Source organism: Pelodiscus sinensis, chromosome 14 (assembly GCF_052426305.1).
Source record: "Pelodiscus sinensis isolate ZL-2025 chromosome 14, ASM5242630v1, whole genome shotgun sequence".
NCBI lineage: Eukaryota > Metazoa > Chordata > Testudines > Trionychidae > Pelodiscus > Pelodiscus sinensis.
This window is the reverse complement of record NC_143065.1, coordinates 12,631,975-12,653,106: the sequence shown is the minus strand read 5'-3', so window position 1 is coordinate 12,653,106 and position 21,132 is coordinate 12,631,975. Positions and strand designations below refer to the sequence as shown.

At 52.1% G+C, this 21,132-nt stretch overlaps 1 protein-coding gene across 4 annotated transcripts in view; it reads right to left on the bottom strand.

Annotated features, from left to right (window-relative positions):
• LINGO1 (leucine rich repeat and Ig domain containing 1) overlaps window positions 1–21,132 on the bottom strand; it is a 515,304-nt gene that overhangs the window by 473,050 nt on the left and 21,122 nt on the right. Inside the window, exon 1 of one of the 4 annotated variants that reach the window (XM_006126248.5) lies at window positions 170–285. The exons of the other annotated variants lie outside the window; for them this stretch is intronic. The gene's annotated coding sequence lies outside the window, so the exon portion shown is untranslated. Of the gene's footprint in view, window positions 1–169; window positions 286–21,132 lie in introns of those variants that run through there. 4 annotated transcript variants of the gene reach the window in all.

Below are 21,132 nucleotides of genomic sequence, written 5' to 3'. Positions count from 1 at the left end.
GCGAATCCGGCTGACTTGAGGGAGGGAGGGAGGAATAGTTAACTCTTGAATTCCTGGGGTTCTGGATCAGTTTCTAATTCATGTTAATGCCTGACTTAATGTCACTAGATAATGGGGGGCAGGGCTCAATGCAGCCAGAGCCGGGAGGGAGGGGGGGGGAGAAGATCACCTTGAGACTATTGGTAGCTGCATGTCATCTCAGCACCTGTGTTCAGTCGGTTATTGGCCTCTGCCGCCTCTCTCCCCCTCAGCCTCATCCAAAGACACAATCTTCCCTTTGTCACCTTACAGCTGGTTGCTATGAAAACAATTATGATGTCACGGGGAGAAGAGAATGATGATTTCAAGAGGAGAACAGCAGATAAGCGCTTAAGAAACAGACCCTGATTTCATCAAATGCTCTTGAGAAACAAGAGCCACGCGGGCCTAGGACGGAGTGAGGCTGGAGATGGAGAATCTCTTTGTGCTTATTGCCACAGAACGTATCCTTGCCCTTGGGCCTTATTTGGACTGTAAGTTATTGCAGGGGCAAGAACCAGGGACCAAACTGAGAGGTGATTCTAACTTGCTTACGCTTTTTCTCCCCCTCAGTATTGTAAATCTCACAACCAGGGACTCAGCAACTAGTTTCATACCCACTCACCAACCCATAACCCATCAGTTCTGCATTTGGCCCCTGGACCTGACACGCTGAGAGGCTGGAAGAGAAGGGGGAAAGGCAAAGCAGCTAAGGAAAGTTACAGAATAAGTGTATGGGTGGGACACTCATCTGGTCCATGGCACGCACACGTCACCCAATTCAGTTCCCTTAGGCTGTGCCTAGACTGGCATGATTTCGCAGAAATACTTTTAACAGAAAAGTTTTTCCGTTAAAAGTATTTGCACAAGAGAGTGTCTACACTGGCACGGATGCTTTTGCGCAAAAGAAATCTTTTGTGCAAAAGCATCCGTGCCAGTGTAGACGCTCTCTTGTGCAAGAAAGTTCCGATGGCCATTTTAGCCATTGGGCATTCTTGCGCAAGAAATTAACTTGCCTGTCTATCCTGGCCCTCTTGCGCAAGAATACTTGCGCAAAAGGGCTTATCCCTGAGCAGGAGCGCCAAAGTATTTGCGCAAGAACCACTGATTTTGTACATTACAAAGTCAGTGTTCTTGCGCAAATACTCGTGGCCAGTCTAGACAGGCAGCAAGATTTTGCGCAAAAGCGCTTGCTTTTGCGCAAAATCTTGCCAGTCTAGACACAGCCTTAGTGTCTTCCCTAAGCCTAGCTCCTTGTCTCCATCCTTGGCTGCGCCTAGCCTGTGGTGGAAGCTAATTAACGATTGCTTCCATTGTTTTTGCAAGCCCCATTCGCAATAAGCCGTGGGTGAGCCTGCCCACCAATGAAAGCCACCTGAGAGTCAGTGAGCCAGCCGCAACGCTACATGCATCATTTCAGCTCCAAAATTAAACTGTTAAATAGAATAAATGGCCCTGGAAGAGCTTGTTCTTTGCCAGGCGGAAGCTGCAGCCCTGGGAGCCGAGTCACTGACCTGTGAGGGGGGTGGAGGAGCGTGTGTTATTGCACCCACGCTGCAGAGAGGCATTTGCTGCCACAGAGCAAAGCAGTCTGGGTGGCGCAGGCTTCGGGGGTCATGCGCCTTTGAGGTTAATTCTTTGTGGACACAAAGGGGTCACAGTGCAGCTAGGCACCTGCCTCCCTAGTGCAGGGAGCCCCTGCCCCGACCCCTCTCCAGGACAGAGCCATGCTGGGACTGGCAGGGGTCCCTGGCTATTCCCATGGGAGCCAAGGCTACATGGGCCCGAGTCTGATCCATAGGCTGTGGATCAGACGGGCCTACGGCAGCTCCAGGAGGCATAAGCTGCCTTCCCACAGTCCTGGAAGTGCCGGGGGCAGAGCAGGGTGGCACAGCTTTGTGCCTCCGCTGGGTGGGTCCATCCCACCCCTGTCAGTGGTCGCTACCGCCCAGCAGCCGGGTAATCAACCATGGCCTGAGCAGCGTCCTGCACGAGGGCTCCTGACCACCTGGTCAGAGACAGAACCGTGTGCCCTAAAAGCTGGTTTGAGCCTGGGCCAGCGGGGGTCCCCAGTGCTGCTGCTGCCCGCAATGCGCCAGCAAATGGACAAAGGAGCCCAGCCGGCAGCTGGAACCTCAGTGACTCTAAACGTGTTACAGCAGCAGATCCCTCTGGCTGTGCAGAAAGGCCCAGCTTGCTGGGTTATGCGATCTTTAAGCCAGAAGAGCTGCCACCCCAGGGAGAGATTTCAAGCATAACGGCCTCCAGCAAAAACAAAATTAACCGTCTCTCCCACTGGCTGCATTGTCCGGGCCCTGCCAGGCTCTTTACAGCACATTGCGGCAGGCAACAGCGCACGCCGCCTGAATTCATTCCCCCAGCTGGCTGGCAGGCCATAATATTTATTTAACACCTGACTCCGGCTCCGTAGGAGCAATTAGCAGCATCCTGCAGCATCTTGTGCCCCCCACCCATGACAACTGCTGCTGCCTTTTTGCCTCCCTAATTATTTCTGCCTGACTCCCACATAAAGAGCAGCCAACTCCACTACTCATCCACCCTGGAGGGGTCTGACCATTCACTGGGGATTCTGCCGGAGGCAACGAAATAGCCAGAAAGCAAATACCCAGCGTGCAGAGCAGGCGGCAAGCTTCAGGACACAACAGCAACCCCTCTGTTGCTGCTTTCCTTTGTCACTCCACAACTAACCCCTACACACGCAGAAGCTGCCCCCCATGCCGTAGGTGCTCAGAGACGGAGGGGTAATCTCCCAGAAAGCCATGACTGGCTTCTTCACGCTCCCTCTCTGGTCTCTCACCATCTCATGTTTGTTTCTTGGTCGCCTTCTTCTGACTCTCCTCATCTCTCTAGGCTCCGGGGATTACAATTACTGCAATCCAATCTTCGACTCAGGCAAACCACCCTTTTGATGGCTTCTTTCTCCCTGGAGCACAAAGGAGCTTGTCTTTGGATGACAGGGATTTGGTCTGTCATTGCAACAGGTGTAAGGCTGGGGGTGTATTAATGCATCTCATCAGCCTCCTCCAGATGCAGTAAAACCAGTTCTGAGCTCTTCTGACATGGCCGGGAGTTAGACCATTTATATTAGTTTTGCAAGCTGCTACTTCTTGCCTTTTCTAAAATCTTCCCGGCTCTTCCCCCGCACATGGGGAAGGCAAATCTCACGTCCCCACTCCCTAATCAGACCAAGTTCTGGAGGACATCGCAGAGCTAAAGAAATCCAACAGCAAGCACGGGGGAAAAACAGCCAGGAAGAATTTTGCCAACATTTTTCTCCTCTGTCTGAGGGCTGCCGTGATTGATCCACCGGGAGTCGATTTAGGGTCGTGTGAGGATTAAGTCAGCTCTGCTGGCATTACAGCCTGTGCCGCAGGGAGTCTATGGTGTCTAAACCTCCCGTTTGGAGCACTAGACGAGCACCTGTTTTCAATCCACTTCTGGGAGAATGTCCCACACACATCTACCGAATTCTGCTTGCTTCCCCTTCGGTGGGATTTCTGCAGCTTTCCTGCCAACATGAATGTGTCACTAAGCATGAGGACAGTTGAGTCAACGCTTGGGCGCAGTGTCCAGGCTTTGACAGAGCTGACAAGCTGAGGCACGATGACGGAACACCGCATAAAAATAACCAGGTTGGATAAAGGTCTTACAGTAGCTTCTTCTCCAACACTAGAAAAGAAAGGCTCACCGTTCCATCTCAGGACTGTAGAAAGCCAGCTGAGGAGGTAGACTATCAGACGAGTGGGATTAGTGGAAGGTAATAAAATGGCAAATCCTGCTTCCCCCGTGGAGACCTGGCTCCCCCAAGCACTGAACCAGGCGATGGTCCTATCCAGACAAAGAGAGAGCTCCGTGCTTCCCAGAAAAGCAAGCGATGCACCCAGGGAGGCAGAACCTTCAGACTTCAAGACTCCAGTCAGAGTCAAGAGAGCAACTCACCACGAGTCATTTTATCGGACCAACGTCGCCTCTTCATTCCTGCCCATCACCATCCAATGGAATGAGGGCAAAATGAGTGATGTATACGCCAGAGTTGGCTATTCAGCAAGAGAGATTCCCCATTGGAGTTACGCTGCTGAGCTTGTTCTTACATGGCCAAACCGAAACTCCTCCTTTCTGCCAACACCTGATCCACTCCCCCCTCTAGGCTCTATCACTGCTGACAAAGCCCCCAGCTTCCCGAGTTCCTCCCCATTCCTTGCCCGGCACATCCAGGCTGTGTGAAATCCTGTTGTTTCTTCTTCCATCATCTTTCTAGGAGTCATAGTTGTCTTTGTGTCCAGACAGCCCCAAAGTCTCACCCCCAGTCCTCATGGCTACCTGTGTCGGTCACTGCAGATTCCTTCTTCAATACCCATATGGCCCCTCTCTGATGTGCTCAAAACCTAGGTGCCATGGTCATCTTCCCTGCACAGGATCCAACTCCATCACCTCCTGGGACATTCCCCAGGGGCACCCCTGCTCCCATCTGTATTTAGCATGAAGCCATACCTGTGCCTGCTATAGGTTAGCTGCCTGACCCCCTCCAACTTCTAGCAACACAGGAAGCGTCTTCCAGGCCTCCATATCTCTCCCCATCGCAGGCCTGTGCACACTCCAGGCCCCAAGCCCTCCAAGATTTCCCTGCAGAGCCTGACTCCTGCCCCACTGGCCATGAACACAATCACCCAGCCTGCTGTTCCCAATGCATCAATATACACCAGCTTCAGGAGACAGCTTAACACCACCATCATACTTCAATCCATTTGTACTGAAAACAAGGATCAATTCATTATCAAAGTCTCAGCGGGGAAGCTGTGTTAGTCTGTGCTATTAAAAACAGTGAGTAGTCCTGTGGCACCTTAGGGTATGTCTACACTACCCTCCTACTTCGAACTAGGAGGGTAATGTAGGCATACCGCACTTGCAAATGAAGCCCGGGATTTGAATTTCCCAGGCTTCATTTGCATAAGCGGGGAGCCGCCATTTTTAAAACCCCGCTGGTTCGAACTCCGTGCAGCACGGCTACATGGGGCTCGAACTAGGTAGTTCGAACTAGGATTCCAAGAGGTGTACCGGTAGTTCGAGCTGCACGGGGTTCGAACCAGCGGGGTTTTAAAAATGGCGGCTCCCCGCTTATGCAAATGAAGCCCGGGAAATTCAAATCCCGGGCTTCATTTGCAAGTGCGGTATGCTTACATTACCCCGCTAGTTCGAACTAGCGGGGTAGTGTAGACATACCCAAAGAGACTAACATCTGTACAGTATCATGTGCTTTCGTAGGCAAAACCCACTTCTTCAGATGAAATGATTTTGAGACTCAAGATCATCTTATCTGAAGAAGTGGGTTTTGCCCATGAAAGCTCATGATACTATATAGGTGTTTTTGTTAGACTCTAAGGCTGTGTCTAGACTACATGGCTCCATCGATGGAGCCATGTAGATTAGGGTTGTAGGCAAAGGCAAATGAAGCCGCGATTTAAATGATTGCGGCTTCATTTAAATTTACATGGCTGCCGCGCTGAGTCGACAAACAGCTGATCAGCTGTTTGTCGGCTCAGCGCGCTAGTCTGGACGCTCTTCTGCCGACATCAAAGCCCTTTGTTGGCAGCCCCATTATTCCTCGTGGGATGAGGTTTACCAGGGCTGCCAACAAAAGGCTTTGATGTCGGCAGGGGAGCGTCCAGACTAGCACGCTGAGCGGACAAACAGCTGATCAGCTGTTTGTCGGCTCAGCGCGGCAGCCATGTAAATTTAAATGAAGCCGCGATCATTTAAATCACGGCTTCATTTGCCTTTGCCAAAAAACAAATCTACGTGGCTCCATCGACGGAGCCATGTAGTCTAGACATACCGTCTACACAGCTGGACTTAACTCAGACTAAGCTGTGCAGCTTCAGCTACATCAATAGCGTAGCTGAAATCGAAAGAGCTTAATTCGGCTTTTGGCGCTGTCTACACAGCAAGAAGTCGAAGGAAGAACACTCTTCCTTCGCCTTCCCTTACTCCTTGTAAAATGAGGGTTACCAGGAGTCAGAGTAAGCATTCCTCCAGCTCGACATTATTTCGAAATAATGGCTTGCCGCGTAGACGCATTCTTTGTTATTTTGGAATAATGTCAGTTTTTCCGAAATAATGCTGCACTGTAGGCGTATCCTAAGATGCCACAGTACTGCTCGTTTTTATTATCAAAGGCAGAGATTCAAGTAACAGCGAATGAGAGTATGGGTACCAAATGGTTACCAAGTGAAAGAAAATCATAACATACTTTCTAGAGACTAAACTTAACTAACAGCTTCCCTTCACGTCTAAAGAAGCACAACTTGTCTGGGTTCTCTCTAGCATTTTCAGCAAAACGTGGGTCAAGATGGATCCCTTTTTCATGAAGCAAACTTGCTGTTTATTTTCTTCCTCAAGGAAGGATGCCTGGGTGTCTTTTTATCAAATATACTACAGCAAACTCTGTGCCTTAAGATAGGGCTCCCCTCCCCACCCTCCTGCTGCTTCATTTTTTCCTGTTACTTTTCTCTCTCTGATGTTTTCACAATCCTTCATTAGCATTCCACTCAGGCTGGGGAGAGGAGACCACTGTGCCTAGACAATACTGACCTGACATGTAAACAGCCAGCCAGATAACATTTCTCCTCTGACACAGAACCTGTTTTTCACCTTTACTGGTCAGCAGTCCCTAGACACAGACTGCAAGAACCCAATTTTCAGTTTGTACACATCACTCGGTACACATCATCCATGCATGTGTTATACAATGATATGCACGACCAGTGTGACACCAGCTTTTACCCGAGACCTCGCATGACACTCTGTGGTGAACTCGAATGTAAATACCAGACTCTGGAGAATGCTGTGACCCCTGTGCAGCCCCCTCTGTGCCCCTTTCCAGCTGTTGGTAAAAGGTTATGGGACTCTTCCCAGCTCATGCTCTGACTTCATCACCCCCTTTTGACTCAGTTAAGCAGCTTTCACAGCCTTTATCTGGGAGCTCTGTGCTGCTGCCCAGCACTAGGCTATCTGAGCATCTTTCCTATCAAATGGCTTTATGGCCATTACATCAAAGCAAAAGAAGTGCAAAATGCTGTTGTTGGGGATGTTATGATGGCGGAAACTAGAACAGCATTCCCAAAAGAATTAGATCAATTCAAGGAGGATAGGTCCATCAATGACTATTAGCAGGGATAGGCAGGGACACAACCACAGGCGGCAAACGATATGGGACTGTGATGTCCTGGCACCAGGAATATTCCTGGCCCCAGGGCTGGGCTCCACCAGAGCTGGCCTGGGAGGGGGCATGGGTGCAGGAGAGGATTCTGACCTGGGGGAAGGAGGATGCAGAGAGTTTGGATGGTGATCTGGTGCAGGAAGGGGTTGTGACCTAGGGCAGGGAGTTACAGTGTGCGAGGGGATGGGGTGCCAGAGGCAGGCTCTAGCCAAGAAGTATTTCCCTAGGCAGCTCCCCGCTGACAGCCCAGTGGGATCCTCAGGCTGGCTCCCTGCCTGCCACGGCGGCGCCAGGCCACTGAAGTGTCTCTCCACACCACACAGAGGGCTTGGGAGGGAAGAAGTGGGATCAGGGCTGGGGCAGGACTCAGCGGTGCAGGCTACCTCAAACAGCTCCCACAATCGGTGGCATGTCCCCCTGCAGCTCCAAGGCAGGGGTGCAGCCAGGTGGTTCTGTCCACTGCCCCATCCCTGCAGCTTCCAACCAATGGGAGCTGCAAAGCTGGTGCTGGGGGCAGGGGCAGCATTTGCCGCCCCCTCTAGTTGCCCCGGTGACAGGAACATACTGCTGCTTCCAGGAGCCATGCGCAGCCAAGGTGGGCAGGCAGCCTGCCCTCACCCCACTGCACCACTGACAGGACTTTCAATGGCCCAGTCAGCAGTGCTGGCCGGAGCCACCAGGTTCCTTTTCGAGCCGGCATTCCCGTTCAAAACCTGACACCTGGCAACACTCATTACAGGCCCAAGTGCTCATGAGCCAATTAACTGCAGAGCTGGCTAATTGCTTCCAGGTGGGCCAAGCTGGGTTTGAAGAAGTCTGTGGTGGGTAGACTGAGCCTCAACTCCCTTTAAAGTGCCCAGTTACCTCATGACATAGGCCTTCTGGGAACGAAAAGCATCATCAGCCAGGTAGAGGTGTTTACTTTTTCCAAGGCATTAAATCAAATTTTTTGACAGATTGAAACTTAAGAGCTAAAATAAACCCCTCGTGCCAAGCTCTGTCACTCCTCTGGAGCCACCCAGCTCAGGGCTGAGATGCTATTTCTTCCACAGCCCCTCACTGTTGCAACGGCCTGCGAGAGCTGCTGCCAGACAAAAGTCTGCTGCTGAGCCTGTTTCCTCCCCAGCCTGGACTCCCTTCCGTAAGGACGGCCCGAAATGTATTTGTGGAATAATTTAGGTTAGACGGGAGCATCCTACTGGGTCATTAAATCCATTCCCTCCTCGGATCACAGCAGCTGAAATTTCATTGTGCCTAAAGCATCCCTGATGGATAATTGTCAAGTCTAGCCTTGAATATATCCCACGATGTTGACTCCTTGGCAGCTTCTGCCACTGTTTAATCGCACTGATAGCTATGCACAGTAGTTTCTCTTTGTAGAGAGCTGCTGACTTCCCACTGGAAACAAATAATCGGGAAAACATTCTCTCTGGCACGATCCTTATATTATTCAGCCCCGTCCCTCTTCAGTAGGTACATTTGATGCGAAAACAAGATTGTGGCTTCGTTCAAAGGGAATCTCAAAATATTATATAAAAAATGTGCAGCATTTAGTGTTTATGAAGCACGGTGTTAAGTGATTCCGTCAGGTGATTAGGCTACAGATACGCTGGGGGAGGGCTGATCCTGAGAGACTCTTAGCGCCTCCCACTGGCGAAGGGCACCCTCAGCTCTCACTGATATCACCAGGAGCTGAACAAGCTCAGGTCTCAGGTTGAGAGGGCAAAGGGTCATTTCAGCCCACCTCTCATTGGTACTTAGCATCTCCCTCTGCCCCAGGCCTGGGAACTGCAGGTTTTCACCTACCCTGCATGGAACACCTGTTCCCACAAAATGCACTCTCCAGGCATCCGCCACAGAATGCTCACCTGGCTCAGCACTGCATTAAGGCAAATCCTGCTTTTCCCCCACAGCCCTCATCTAAAGCCCATTACAGCAATGGGAGTCTTTCCGCTAACTTTGATGGCCTTTGAACCAAGCCTAGCAGGCCCTGGGCCGTTGTTTTCTTCTCAGTGCTCTGACTGAGAATTACAGAACCAAAAGCACATACAGGAATTCGGGGGAAGTTCAAAGCGTAGGTTCATTCTAATCCTCGCAGTAGATCTGGGAGTCTGTCCATATAAGCACACAGGGGCCAAAACAGACAACAGGCTCCAGTCTTCATCTGAGTCCATGTGGAAAACACAAAAACTTAACAAAACCAGCTACCAACAGGGTCTCACAACAAACCATCACTAACTTCACCCCTTGCCACTGCAAGAGCAAGATTCACTCCTCTAACCTGCCTTTGCAAACACAGATGTGCATTACAGTGACGATAATGGGAGAAAATCCACGTGCGTTTCTTTCCCCAGGCAAGAGAAAAGAGGAAAAAGAGGCAAGCGAATCTGAAAAGTCCAGAGCAGTAGAGCTGCTCGAAAATGTTGTCATCAGAATGTTGTGTGGATGGAAAATGGCGTTTTAGACGAAAAGAAGATTCTGAAATAGAAGTCCATGTGTGTGGAATATTTTCAGATTTTCATCAAACAACTGAAAAGCAATTTTGGTTTGGTTTTCCTCTCAATTTTCATGGGAGGGAAAATAATTCCTTGACCAGCTCTCCCAGTTACAATGCTTAATGCATTCCTGGCAGGTGCTCGGGGACGAGGGTGAGGAGTGGGGCGTACGACCCTGAATTGAATAGGTAAGTACACGGAGACTCATTTGCAGTATCTGCGGCATCCTTGTGTGTCTCTCCAGTCCAGCACAGCAGTGGAATGCAGAAACAAGGCCAGTCAAAGTGCTCTGGTGCACTCAATGTGTTTGTGTACAGCTGAATTGCATTTGGCGCCTGTTATACATAGGGTCTCTATAGAGGACCATTCCTTTAACTGGATTTCTTTTAAGTACTCTAGGCTCCACAGCAACAGGACTTTCCACACATTAAATTGATGCTCGGAAAATAACAGAAATAAAAAGAGATTTCATTATGAGGCTGGTCTGTATCCAAAAGGAACCCAGGGGCCAGGCCAGGATATGAAACATGCTGTAACAGGCTCTCGGCTGAGGCCTGCATGAGGTATGGCTCTCGGCGGATTCCAGAACCACTCACAGCTACGTGCTCCATTTCCACCACGGCGGAAGAGAAAACCATCTGATTTTTCAGGCCCTGTTTTGTGCCCTACTCACTGCCCCCAGCCAAGTCCATGTGGACAGGAGCCAGGGGAGGCCTGAGGAGGAGACGCAGATGAGACCCTAGATCACACCCAGTAGCCTTTCACAGACTCTGGCATGGAGAGCTCCAGCTGCCCAGGATGGGACTGGGAACCAAGGAGGTCCTAAGGCTGACACCTGCCCCCTCTGTGGCCATGGGAGATCACTTCCCTGCGCTGCCTCCTCGCCCCGAGAAATGGAGACAACCCCCCTCCCTGGAGAGATGTGAGGACCAGTGTGTGAGGCTGACGAGGTTACACGGCATTACGATGGTGTCAGCACCGGTCAAACTCCCTGGTCGGCGCTCTCAGGGCTTGACCCGTCCTGAACGAAGGAGTTTGCCAGGCCAGGGGAGGTCAGCTGCCCCCTGCCTCCCAGCCCACCGCCCCTCCCTGCTGCCAGTTTTGGGGTTTCCTCGCTGCCACCAGGCTTGGGATAGGGCTCTGATCCTGGTCCCGCTGCTACCAGGTTTGGGCTCTGGCCTCATTCCTGATGCTGCTGCCACTGGGCTCGGGCTCCGGCCCTGGCCGTCCTGCCACCGGCCCAGTCAGGGCTCACAGCTGCTTGCCCAACTTCGGCTGCCTGGCCCCGGCTGGGCCTCCCAGCCCTTGGACTCCTGGCCGGCTCCCACTCCCAGCTGCCAGGGCTCTTAGGTCCAGCAACTTCCGAGGACATCCTGCCGGACCAGAGAGTCCCAGATTTCAAAGGTGCCACCTGTACCTGCAGCTGAGATCAGGGCCCCATTGGGCAAGTCGCTGTGCACACACATAATCGGGTGACCAGACATTGTCCTTAATAGATTCGCCCTTATCTCGTAGTGTAGGCGCGGCCAGAGTCAGAGACAGTCCTGCTTACAGTATACCCAAGTTACCAAGCCCATGTCCCTACTTCCAATCCGGTGCTCTATCCACTCAATCACACAGCCTCCCAACAGCAAAACCTTTGATCTCCCCAAAGCTGCTTCACCTGATCTCAGTTCTGCGTTCAGCCCAGGTTTCTAATAGGGTGTGAAGGCGCGTCGTGGTCCCCCGCCTCCTGCACTCCCGTAGTGGCCCGAACAGACTCCACCAGCCAGTAGACTAGAGGGAGTTTATTGCTTCTCCAGGATACAGCACAGCACAGATGTCATCTGGTCACAGGAACTGGGGCTAAAAGGCCTCAGTGCCCCCCCTTGAGATGGGGGGTGGCTGGGCCCTACAATCCCAGCCCCCCTCCCTAGCTCCTTCTTCCCTGCTTCCCACACAGAAACTAAAAACCCGACCCTTCCAGCCCTGCCCCGAGCCAGGGGCGGCATTTCACCTTCCTTTGTTCCTCTCCCTGGGGGGTAACTGGTAGAACAGGTTACCTCCCTGCCCCATCTGCTACTCGGCTGGGCCGTGGTACAGACAGCAGCCAGTGGAGGTCACCCACAGCCCAAGCCTAGCAACCAGCAAGGTACCCCCACTACGTCACAGTGGGTGACAGCAGAGAGGGGAATCTCGAAAAAGTGCCGGGGCCAGGATCTGCTGCTGTAACAGGTTTAGAGTCACCGGCTAGGAAATGCAGCGAGCAAACCACACCGCCTCAGAGGTGAGACGCTAGTTTGATTTTTTTTAATGGTTCCCATTTGAATAACCTGCAGTGTTATTAATAATTCAACTAAGGAACGTTACTGCCACACATGGGCACATGGTCTGCGATGAGATTTCACTTGACAGTCTCCCTTTAATGCAACCCCGGATGTTTTCTCTTGTTCTTCTTACAAGTGCTCCTTGGGGCCAGAATCTGCTCATGTTTAGGCCACTGGCATTAATAGTTACTGTGGGCTGATGTGGGTGAAATCTTCAACTCGATCTGCCCCCTTTACAAATGCATGCTGGGTTTGCAAGACCTTCCTTGGCCTTTCTGATTGGCTGGCTTTTTCACAGGCATCTTTCTTCTCCGCTATCAGGATAAGATAACTGTCAGGATAACTGTCTGGTCCCCTTCACAAATCCTACAGCCAGACACCCTCACTTTCCAGAATATCTACATTTAAAACTTAGGATCTTTCTCCTACTCAGATGACAGCAAGGGAGCCCATGATAACTCTGCACTCCCTCTTCAAGCCATGGCTCCCTGTGTCTCTGAGCACATGCAAGTCTTTGTGGATCAGTTTCTGGTTCCATCTGATAGCACTGCATTAACAAAGGGGATTGGTGTATCACAGGCCAGGGGCTGTTATCAGGGGACGCATGTGGCATAAACAGAAGAAAACACAACCAGCTCTGCGCCCGCCACCTTCTCATGAACACAAAGGGGGAAACAAAGAGACGAGATGCCTATCTCCGATTGGATATCCCTCTGCTGGCGGAGAAGGTGGGATCTCCTGCCAAGGCAGAGTTGCAAATCACCGACAAAGCAGGGCAAGTCAGCACTGAACAGATCTGACAGTCAAATTCTCTTCCCACTCAGCCTGATCCCAATGCTACCGCAGGCACTGGAAGGACTCCCCAAAGAGTGGCCAAGATCTCCCGAAGTCACTCATGATTTTGGGAGCCCAACTCAGGGACACAGAATCATAGAACCATAGAGCTGGAAGAGACTTCAGGAGTCATCAAGTCCAGCCTCCTGCCCCAGGCAGGACCAATCCCAACTAAATCAATACAGCCAGGGCTTTGTCAAGCTGAGATTTAAAAACCTCCAGGGATGGGGATTCCACCACCTACCTAGGGAACCCATCCCAGTGCTTCAACACCCTCCTAGGGAAATAGTTTCTCCTAAACTATTTCATCTTAAAAGGGACCTAATTTTCAGAGGGTTGGGGCACAGCCGCTTGTGAAAATCACACAGCAATGAGCAGCCCAGCGGGAGAGTGGGTTGCTTGACTGGTGCTCTTTCATCTGAGTGGGCCGCAAGACTGTCGTAACCTAGACGGTCTCCCGGGATAGGGTAGTTTTGTTCACTGCGCTTGCACACCTAGAATCTGTGGAGGGTGCCGACTGAACTGTAGCAGCGCTGTGACTGGATGCAGAGGGAGCACATGGTTCTCACAGTCAGTGCTGTGTGCGATCAGCACACTCCTCACTGCACGTGCCCTTGCTTTTCATGTATGTCACTTTAGTCATACAGGTAGGAAAAAACCCTAGGGGGACAGAAACTGGCAATGCTGGGTGTGGGCAACAGTCAACAAAGTCTCACGGGCCACACATGGATGGGCTGCAGGCTGCCCACCATTGCTATAAGGTGTAACCCCTGCCTCCTCCCTCCAAAAAACACAAGACACCCAAAGTCAGCAGCCACCTCAGAAAATCCTGGCCAAGAGGGTGATGGCTAAGACTCAGAAGCCATGGAGAGTGAGATCCCCTTTCACCACAGCGCACCATGGCTAGCGCTAGTAGGTCAGCAATGGGAGACACTAGGGCTGTGTCTAAACTACATCCCTTTTTCGGTAAAGGGATGTAAATTAGGCATGGCAATATTGCAAATGAAGCCGGGATTTAAATATCCCACACTTCATTTGCATAATGGCAGCTGCCACTTTTTCCCCGAAATGCGGCTTTTTCGAAAAAAAAAAAAACTCAGCAGTTTAGATGGGAATATTTCAAAAATAAAACCCTTTTTCGAAAGATACTGTAAACCTCATTTTTTGAGGATGGGAGAGAGACAGCTGTAGTTTAGACACAGCCGAGGAGGGCAGCAAACCCTCTGCTCCCAAGAAAGGATGATCCGGTGTTTGCGGTGCTAACCTGGATTCAAGAGGCCTTGCTGCCCCCCAGACTGCCTGAGCCTAGGTAGGTCACTGAGGGCCAGAATTTGGCAGTAATGCTACGCCCAGGGGGGGTTTCAAAAGCACCCTGGCACCTACCTCCCATTGAAATCAGTGAGTTGTGGGCACTTGGCCCTTAAATACCCTTACAACTCTGGCCCTGCCCAGCTCTGTGCCTCAGCTCCCCACTGGCAATCCGGGGGTCCTAGAGCTGCCCTATGCGGAAGATTGCGAAACGCTTCAGGACTGCAGGAACGGGGCCGTAAGAGTGCGATGGGGAGAACCCCAAAGGTGCTAGCGCCCGAGCGGGATCCCATTGCCAGGGGTCTGCAGGCTGAATTCTCCCCTCCCTGGCTGGGGGCTGGCCGTCAGGCTAACCCACAGTGGAGTGTGTGGCCGCACTAACGGTCACACTGGCTGCCTGCTGAGCCGGATGGAGGCTGGCCCCTCAATACACAGCACTTATTGGGGCTGGCTGGCAGTTCTCAGCCTCTTCCACACTTGGGTCCTCCTCCCATCTGTGACCCCCTCCCATTGAGCAATAAGAGGAGGACAAAAGGGCAGTCAGACTGGGTCAGACCAAAGACCCACCCAGCCCAGGATCCTGTTTTCCGACAATGGCCAATGCCAGGTGCCCCAGAGGGAGTGAACAGAACAGGGAATCTTCGAGTGATCCCTCCCGTCACCATTGCCAGCCCCTGACAAACAGAGGCCAGGGACACCCTTCCTAGCAGCACGGCCGTGACCCATCACACCTGTCCACGCCCTCCAGATTGAGAATCCTGGGAAGAGATCCATCAGGCAGCCTGGTGCTCTCCCTTGCTCTGTCTTTCCTGCCTCGCGTGTACTCTGACTCCATCCCAAACACATTCTTCAGGTTTTATTGCTCCTAGTCACTGCGGCCGTCTCATCTAAAAGAGCTTTTCCTTTGGTGCGAGTCATCCGGCAAGAAGAAGGCATCGCTGTAGATTAAGAGGGATGCAGGGCTCCTTCTCATTAGTATTCCAGGCCAGCGGCAGCCTTCAATATGGCTGAGAAGTGCAAGGAAAGGAAAGGCCCACAGAGAATGCCTAAAGATTATTTCTCACAGATTCCAATTTATTTTCTATCATTAATGCTCTGGAAAACCCACCACATCCTGGGAACGGAAAGAGCATTTTAACACATTGATCAGGTGGTTACGTTGCAAAGCAAAGGTGCCGGGGCTGTACTTGACCCTCATCAAATTAGCCAGAAAGGCAGGTAGGTTTGGAGCCTTAAGCGTGGCCAGTCTAGCGAGACGGCGTGGGGAGAAGAGGCTTGAGTTCGCAGCTGCTCTGCCATCCCCTCTCCCAGGAGTCTCAGCAGAGAACAGCACTGGCCAGGTAGCGGGCCAGGGCCAGCTATGGTATTTCTGTTGCTAGGGGACGTGTTGAAGGACCAGCACAGGTTCTTCAGTCCCATCCCTCCCTCCGGGTAGTCCCGATAGGAACTGCTACTTAGGAGCACTGGCAAAGGGGATGGGTGACCACAGCTACTTGAGATGACAGCAGGGACACTCCAGTAGTTAGAATTGTGGCAGCCTGGGACTGGAAGAGACCTCAGGAGTCAAGGAGTCCAACCCCCTGCCCAAAGCAGGACCAACCCCAACTAGTTTCATGTTAGTCAAAGGAAGAGATGTGGGGAAAAGCACAACTACAGGTCAGAATCGAGAATAAGACGAGAGATGAGTTTTCCATAATGGGAAGAAAATTGCTTTTACCAGCCGTCTGCAGTTTTTAAGGCATTCAAATTGGAGGAAGCGGCGAGAGACATGAGCGTGGCCGAGTGCCTGCTGTGGGCTCTTTGTTCTGTTTTGTATTGTTGGAGCCCAGTAAAAGCAGAGCAGGCAATCTACACGGTGCACAGAACGTATTTCCACTCGCAGGCAGGGTGGACCTGGGAGCAACTTTAACAGGATTCAGGAAAGAGCTGGATAGATTCATGGAGGTTAGGTCCGTCAATGGCTGTTAGCCAGGGTGGGTGGGAATGGTGTCCCTAGCCTCTGTTTGTTTGGAAATAGATGATGGTAGGGATCACGTGAGGACTGCCTGTTGTGTTCCCTCCCTCGAGGCATCTGGCATTGGCCACCATCGGCTGACAGTTTACTGGGCTGGATAGATCGTTGGTCTTACCTAGGCTGGCCATTCTTATGTTCAACCAGGGAATTTGGGCAAATGTAGGAAGGCGAAGAGGGCTGCAGGGTGGGTCCTTAAAGGAAGACAGAGACAATCCCGTGCCTGTGAAGCATGTCCATAGGTTAGTGAGTAATTAGTCAGTGTGCTGTGAATTCCCATCTGCCCTCTGTGCTCCTCCTGTTCTCACCCTCAAAAACCTGCTAAGCCTCACGGATGAGCGTGATGAGTCAGGAAGGTGTGAACAAGGAGTAGGCAGGGTTGGGTACCGCCTGGTTCCACATGCTGAAGGGGAGAGATGATGCCCAAGAAAAGTGACACTGCCCCAGCCGTACAGCTGAGTACGTCACTTTACTGCTGTTTGCCACATCCTGCCAATAAACCCTCCCCCCTCGGCCACCACTTGTCATGGTCCCTGGGCCAGCTGCACTGCTGTCCCTTCTTGGGGTCCCTCTGAGTGCAGCCCCACTGGTGACAACCTTTGGGCCTTTCCCTCTTTCTCAGTGCAGCTCCCCAATTCATCCGCTCACCAGCCAGCACGTGTGTTGACAGGACCATTCAGAACTGGGGCAGGCCCCTGGAAAGATCAGAAGGGCAGAGGTGGCCAAACATATCCCTAGGTCGGACCACCCCTCCACAAAGCAACCCTCCCCCCTTTGGAATCACCAAGTAACCCCGTGGCAGCCGACACAGTCACTTGCATGGAAAAGTGCCGTTCGGTAACTACTTTCAACTTCTTTTAGTGCAATGAATCAGCTGGAAAGGAGGAGGAGGAGTCAGCGCCACATGGCCAGCCAGCTCCTGGCCAATCACCATCACAGAAATAAGTTTGGGAATGGGGAACACTCTCTCAGCCACAAACTAGCTAAGCAGAGACGATGCCCTGTAGGAATGAGGCCTGCGATGCATCTCCCAGGCTTGCCCCCTCCTGCAGCCCTTTGAGCATAAGCCCCGATCACAGCTGTGAGATAATTAAAAAACTCGGGGAGTTTGTTACCTCCTGCCTTTCCCAGAGGCCCCGAACTCCAGGTGGGCACGGAGCAGTGAAAATGAAATCCAGTGCAATGCCGCACATTCACCACCATAGGGAACGCAACATGGGATGTAAGCTAATGATTTCCTGTCACGACGCTGCCTTTAAATAGCAGCTGAGGCCTGGGCTAGCCCCTTAGGATTGCCACGGGGACACGAGCCTGCACTCACTTGCCCAGAATACACTTACGAACGGGCAAGAAATTCCCTGCTCCCGAGCCAGACGTGCAGTCACCCAGGTCTGGTAGAATGGCAGAGCAAGCAAGGCTGGCCAGAGGGGTATGTTCATGGCATGGTTGTGATGAAATCCAGCTCCCTTTCTGGAAAGCAATGGAGACAGCAATAGGCAAGCTGGGCCCTTCTGTTGTTCACCTGCTAAACACATGATAATTGCAGGCACAAGTGCTTGCTTGATTGATTCCAACAATGGTGGTTCTCAGGTCGTGTCTCCACCATGCGTTTGTGTCAGGGGAACGCTGCCCAGCCAGCTGGGGACCAATCTCCCAGGTCCATTCATGGGCCCCTTTTGTCACGTGGGCTCCGCGAACCCAGCTCAGAAGGCTCTGACAATCCAGCAGCTCAGCCGTGCTGGGTCGCGGTTGCTTTAATTAACCCCCCATTCATCCTAGGCGCTCACACTCCAGCGGCTCACTCTGCAGACACACTAATGAGCCAGCAAGAATCAGGGCCCCGTCTCATTGTGCGTACGCACCTTTGATCAGTCTTGCCTGGGGAGGAAATCTTTCAACTGGAGCTGCCTCACTCTCTTAAAAACCCTGCGCTGACCAAGGGATCTGTCCCCTCCCCCCCCCCCCCCCCGCCTCCGCCTACCAATTATAGCATGTACAGTATGTACACAGGGAGGCAATAGCTTTATTTAGTTCTGGACTAGACCTTTCCTGGAAGCCACAAGGAGCAGTTTTGAGATCCTGCTTTCCCCCTCCCTTTCCCTCCTGACTATTTTTTTCATCATAATCTGCTGGAATTCTATCCAAAAAGCAAGGTCTTCTCTAATCTCCAACATGGCACCTCAGATCCACTATCCCTAGAGTTCCTCCATCAACTGCGGCTTTGACTCCGAGCTCTCAGCTGGGCGCCCTTCCCATCTGCACTTCAGGGCCACCATGCTTCCTTATCTTTATCTGTCTCAGGAAAGAGCACGGGAGAGCCCGGGACAAATGGCAACCAGAGCAGTCGGTGAAAGATCTCCCTTTAAAAGGATCATTGTTCTGCTATTATTACCCACTCGCACCAAGTGGAATTGAGGCATGAAGTAGATTTGTGCCCAAGATAATAGCCTTTATTAGACAAGCTATTGAGGACAAAACAAAAGGTAACAGCAGCGTGCCCGTAAGAGCAATGCTAAAAAAATCTATCAAGGATACAAGGAGAAATGACATTAATAGTTTGTGTTTCCTGTCGATGGTTAGAAACCAACAGCCATCCCCTAACAATGCTCAGATAAATGGGATTAATGGCATTGATCAGCAGGAGCTAATTGAGTACGTAAACAAGGACACAAATATACCAGATTCATCCTGCTGCATATGCCCCTCCACCCTCTGGCTAGGTTACCTACAGGGGTAGGCAAACTGGCTGAGAGGCTATAGGATCTGAGCAAACCCTTTACCCACAGGTCCCATATCTTGGCTGTCTTACATACAAGATGACATTGATTTTTCTCTTCCTCCCACTGTCTAGTTCCAGCCAAACCTAGCAACGCCGTCATGCCTGGACACAGCCTCACCTGGAGACATCTTGGCCCTCCTCACTAATTGCAGTTCCCCAGTGGCCCTGGGACACAGCCCCATACAGGGCCTCGCAGGGGAGTCGGAGCTAACCAAAGCATGGATGACTCTGGCCCTTTTCTCCTCAGCCACAGCTAGAAAACAGCTGTGGTGGGGAGGGGGCACACAGGGGCAAACTGGTCTGTGTGACACAGTGCCCCTGCTCAATGCACAACAGCCATGGTCAGCTTCACCTCCATGTGCCCACCGAAGGGGGACCAGATGTCCCAGTTTCAGAGGGGCAGTCCTCATATTCAAGGCTCTCATATATGTGCCTGTTACCCCCCACTCCTGTACTGCTGGGTCACCCTTGCTAACTGGTCACTCTTGCCCCCTGCACCTCACCCACATTACACAGGCCCTTGCTCAGGCGGCACGCCCTCCTCTGCAGATACTGGGCTGCAGCCTCAGGCCTGTCAGAGGAGACAGAGCAGGACACTGGCCAGCCACTCCTCATGGCACAACCTGGGTTTCCTCCTCCCCCCCGCCCACCTCGGCCGCAGTGATGAGGATGGGTGATCAGACAGAGCCTAGCTGCACCCTATAGGAGAAAGTCTGGGGGACTGCCAGGGCCTCTCTTCTTCAAGGAAGGAACTAGCCAGAACATCGTGCCTCAGTTAGCAGAGAGCCATGAGACTCCTTAATACCTGTGTGTTACTCCTTCAGGGTTGTGCCCCCAGGCTGAGAACCCACATCTACTGTATCCAACCCTGAACTCAGCAACAGACACAACTGCTTGTGCCCACAAAAGCTCATGATACCATCTACATATTGTGTTAGTCTCTAAGGTGCTGCTAGACCAGTGGTCCCCAACCTTTCGTGGCTGCCGGGCGCCCAGGGGCGGGGCCGCTCACACGTCATGCTTCTGGGAGTGGGGCCACGCATGTGCCATGCGCCCGAGGTGGGGGCTGCCCACACGCCCTGAGCCCAGGGCTGGCACCGCGCATGTGCCATGTGCCCGGGGCAGGGGCCGCCCATGCGCCCTGAGCCCAGGACTGGCACCACGCATGTGCCATGCGCCCGAGGTGGGGGCTGCCCACACGCCCTGAGCCCAGGGCTGGCACCGCGCATGTGCCAAGCACCCGGGGCGGGACCAGCCCAGATGTTTCAGCGGACGCACATAAATGCCCCGGCGGGCGCCATGGCACCCGCGGGCACCGCATTGGGGACCACTGTGCTAGACTAACACAGCTACCCCTCTGAAACAGCTAGAATTACTCATGCAACTGATGAGGGCAGGCTAGAATGCTGGCTCTTTGGCTCCTAAACCAGTTCGGCTATAGAAGAGCTCTCTCGGGTTGTAGACGCGGCAGGTCCCTCACTCTAGGCGGCCAGCCACTAGAAGGCAGCATGCCTGACCCACACAAAGCCAGTATATTACATCCTCTCCCATCCTCCTGAGTTAAATGGATTCATTACCTTAAGAGGGAAAAGGTCCCCATTGGACAAGCTCTTAGGTAGCTAGGTCACATTAAAAAAATCTGGAGCCAGGCTCCCTAGTCACTTGGGCACTTCTGAAATTGTTACCCATCTTTGTCATCTCTCTGTTCCTCTGTAGCTAACAGAGGGTGTCCTGTTCACTGCCCCTTCGCTGCATAAACCGGGGAATACATCCAAAGTAGCTACACAGCCCCCTGGGTCCAACCTGCCTAACCAAACTCTCTAGAGCAGCAGCAGTAGGATCAGGAAAGAGAAACAAGGAGGAGGCTGTACACTCAGAAGAAGAAATGTAGCTATTATATTACAGTATAGCTAAAACTCTCCTGCGAGAGCTCTGAAGGGAGATTGTCCCTTTTAAAATCAGGCGAACAGAAAAAGGGAAATTTTGCCTTTCCTTCAACAAAGAGGTCTCCTCTCTTAGTGGACTCCTCTCGTCCTCAGAAGATGTATGGGAAATGTTTCACAAAGCTGTGGTCTGAAAGAACATGTATTTTTGTTTGAAAGGGGGAGGGAAATACGAGGAGAACGTGCCTATTCTGCTGGTAG